We start from the raw sequence: 4368 nt of genomic DNA, 5'->3' as shown, positions 1-4368 counted from the left end.
TTGGGTGGCCATGACATGCTATGCTAGGTGTTAACCATGGTCTATGAGGTTCATAAAATGATTTAGAGAAATCATTTATGGTAAGAAAGAGTTCTGATGATATTAAGAGTTGATATCATGTCTCATTGCCAATTAGTGATGAGCCTAGTAAGTCACACACATACACAAGTTATCACCTATTTAAATATGATTTAACTAATTAATTAAAGAGTTTAATTGATTAATTAAATAGGTTTGGTTTGCAATTAAATTGCAAAGTCCCTAGCATGACTTGAAACCAAATCTAGATTATTAGATGTATAGTATAAGTTAAATTTATATTTAAAGTGTTTAAATATGAATTTAATTAATGAGAAATTAATTAATAAAGATTAATTAATTAATTTATATTTGATATAAATTAGAAGAAGAAAAAATAATTATTTTGGGTTAAGAACTCAAAATTAAGACACAGGGGCATTTTGGTCATTTCACAGTGTGGCACGTGGCACCATGAGATGGTGACACATGGGATTACACATAAGCTTGCCAAATATTTTTTAATCATGTAAGATGATTAAAATTAAGATTAAATATAGGTTTGACACTTGGCACAATGTGATTGGGTCACTTAAACCTAGAGCTAATCAAAGGGTGACATGTGGCAAGGGTTTAATGTGTTAACCTAGCTATATAAGTGTTGTTATGAAAAAGAAAAATAACCAGCAGCCACTCCTCTCCTTTGTCACGCCATTTTGAGGCTCTCCATCTATTCTTCTTCATCTCTTATCAATTCAAAGAGATTAGCCATCAATCTCTTGAATTAAGAACACTAGAAATTGTTTCTAGTGTCCTGTTTACATCTCTAATCTCTTAAAAGGCAGAACTTAAATTTCTAATTAATAGAAAAATCTTTACAAACTGTTCAAGGGCTGACCTAGGTGTTCTTGGTGTGGACAAGCTAGAGGGACAACATTTGGTGTCCTGAAGACAAATCTCAAAGGCGCAGACACGCTGCAGTGCATCAAGAGGTTAGTGTAATCGTTCTTGATTTAATCTAGGGTTCTAAAATTAATCTGATTAATTTTAAAATCTTAAATGGAAAATACAGATCCAAAAACATATTAAAAGAGTTTTAATATGTTGTTTATCATTGAAATCAAATAGATAAAAATAAATCTTGCATGATGCATGTGACCCTAGGTGAAAATTTTTGAATTCAATGGTATAAACTTGTGTTTTTCATGCTTCCGTTCCTTCAATCCTACCCTATGAGAAAGCTAAAATGCATAGGTGAAAGGTATGCTAGGTGTATAAAAGAGGGAAAACATGGAAAGTGGATGTAAAACTCAAAAGGAAGTGCAAGTATGTAGTTGAAAACATTGAAGAATTACCCTTCCAACCCATCAAAAGCAATGAGTTTAGGGGTAAAAGACCAAGGGGACACAAATGCCAAATTAAGAAAAATAGGCAAAGGAGTCCCAAAGTGAATATCAAGTAAGCATACTTGACACTAAAACCAAATGCTCCTCTTTTCCATGCAAAAATAGAGAAAAATAAACCTAGTGTATTTGGAACCTTTGCATAGTAGCAACCCTTGTACTTGTGTTCCTTGAAACTGCTTCATTGGTAGCCAAGTCATTACCCTCTAGGCCTATTAAAACCCTTTTAAAGACCTTTTGATTTTTTGAAAGGTGTATACTACGTTAGTGGAGATCAGAAACTGAGATATGCCTATGGGGTTAGAGATATATCACCTCACTTCATCACAATCATCCGTAATAGAGGCAATTTTAGGAAACTAAGTATTTCTCAAATCTATCCTAGTAAAATAGGTTATTTGTGACTTATTAATAGCCTTGTAAGTGGAATGATTGGTTAAAACTCCATAAAAAGGATGAAATTCTAACATGCAAGTGTTGATGTATCTATGCCTTAAAGGTAGAGAAATTGGTATGCAGGCTATAGAGAGTTCAATTATATGCAAATTAAGCTTTTGGTTATGTTTCTAAGAAAAATCAAGTACCCTAATAAGTTTTCAAAGATTTATTTTACTTGAGGGCAAGCAAAAATTCTAGTTTGGGGATATTTAATACACTTGTATTATATAGGTATTTTAAAGCATTATTGCATTACGTTTTATAGTATTTAGGTAGTTAATTACATGCATTTTACTTAGTTTCATTAGTTTTCATTAATTCTATTAATCTCTGCTTAATTTCGTGTTTTCTATATCTTTTTAGGTGTTTTAAAGAAGATCAAAGGCATAAATTTGATTAGACAAGCTTGGGAAACATGAAAAGCAAAAAGGACTGCTATATAACATTACACGAGTCATGTAAGCATGGAGTTTGACTTGTATAACTCCCTAGTCACGAGAAATTGAAGAAGGCATGGAGAAACCATAGTACATGGGTCATGTAACAGGCCCCATGTAACTCACTAGACCCCATGTAACTCATCAGACCCCGTGTAACCTTCTGAAAGTGAAGACTTGGAGAATCAAGGAGAGATGACAGTACACAGGCCATATGAATTGCCTCGTGTAACCTTCCTTACCGCATGTAACTTATTGTCTCCCTCAATTGTAAAGCCTAAAAGTGTCCAGAGACTTACATGGCCTAGGGCCATGTAGTGCCACATGGGCCATCTACTTAGCCATAGAATGAATTTTATTTCGACCTGAATTCTCATCCACTAGTTTTGAATAGACTTTTAAAGCTTTTGGGACTCTGAAACATGACTCTAAAGCACTTGATATAAATACTAGAAGAACGAAATATGTAAGAGAGTTAGTTTTTAGTTCGAAGAGTTCACCAACCCTTATTTTCTAAGCAATTTGAAGAGAATCTGCATCAAGCTCAAGGGGAAGGACTCTCAGCTGAAGTTCCAAAAGTTCAAGGCTGTAGAATTTTTTTTCTGGGTTCTTTTATTTTATTTCTTTAGATTATCTTAAGTTATTTTGCTTTAATTTTATTATGTTTGTTAAACTCACCATTAGTGAATAGTTTGCTTAATTCTAGGATTAAGGGATAGTAATTTTCAATTTCTATGATGGATATATGCTAAGGTTATTTAATAGGTTTGAGTTTTGTTCTTTGATTTAATATTTTGTGTTCTTAATGCATGACATGTGTTGGTACCCATTTAGTTATGATATAAGATACTAATTGAAGAACTGAAAGGTGAAGATTAGTGTTGGAAAACAGAATTTTGAACCTAGAAAATCTGACCTAGAGATAGGCTAAAATTCTTTGTGGAATCCCATAATTAATCAAAGAGCTTAAAGGATTTTCATTAAGATAGATCATCACGAAAGTAGTGTTTAGGTCAATTAAAGTACACCTTAGGTGCTTTGAGAGAGGACTTAAGATATCTTAGGATTAATTTCCATCAAAATAATAATTCTCAATCTGTTAAAAAGGTGGAGTTAAGTCCATAATAGGGTTGAAGTGTGAAATATTAATTCTGGAATTGCTTTAGTCAATTGATTTCTAATTTAAGTTTATTCCTTTGTTTTCTTTTAATTCTCAGCATCTTTCGTTAGTTTAGAATTAATCTCTCAATATATTCGGTAGTCTAAATAGTCCAAGTTGCTATCTAGTTTGGTACTTACGCCTATAAATTCCTCGTGGGAACTATATTCTACTCACTATTGTATTACTTATTTGCGATCTGTGCACTTGCGAGGTTGTAAATTAGCAAACAATAATTAAGGTAATTAAGATAATTAAGTTAAGTTAATTTATGAATAAGTGTCTAATAAATGGTTGTAACGCCCTCACTTTAAGTAGTTTATACATTTTACTATTCCGATAACTAACGTCTGTTCGGATAGTCAGGATGTCTGGAACTACACTTAAACTAGGGTGAGAAGACATAAACTGACTGAATAAAGACCAAGTAAAATTAAGAAAAAAATAAAGAAATAAAGTGCCAATAGGTTAAAGGAGCTGGGACTCTGGCGATGGGTAACCCTAACGGGAAGAGACTGTGAAGACAGTTGCCAACTCCAGACCCATGGGAAAACCTTGTAGGATAAATATTGGAATTTAATTGAAGGAATTATGGGGTCTAAATGACAATGAAAATGTCAAGAAAATACAAGGAAATTTATACTGATCGGTAAAGACAGTTATAACTCGGTGAACACAACGAAGGGCATTTTAGTCATTTCACCATCAACATTGAATTTTGATCTAAATGTCAATCAAAATGAGAGAGAATAAAACCTTAAAATAAAATAAAATTTATGAATTTATATTATGGAAAAGGGAAAAGAAAGAAAAGGAAATAAAAATTTAATTATGACATAAGCATTGCCTAAGGCTAACCTAAGCATGACTTAACCATGATGAAGTAATGACATAATTAAAACATTAATTCCAA

The sequence above is a fragment of the Hevea brasiliensis genome, chromosome 3 (assembly GCF_030052815.1).
Source record: "Hevea brasiliensis isolate MT/VB/25A 57/8 chromosome 3, ASM3005281v1, whole genome shotgun sequence".
Classification (NCBI taxonomy): Eukaryota; Viridiplantae; Streptophyta; class Magnoliopsida; order Malpighiales; family Euphorbiaceae; genus Hevea; species Hevea brasiliensis.
Note: the sequence above shows the minus strand (reverse complement) of the source record.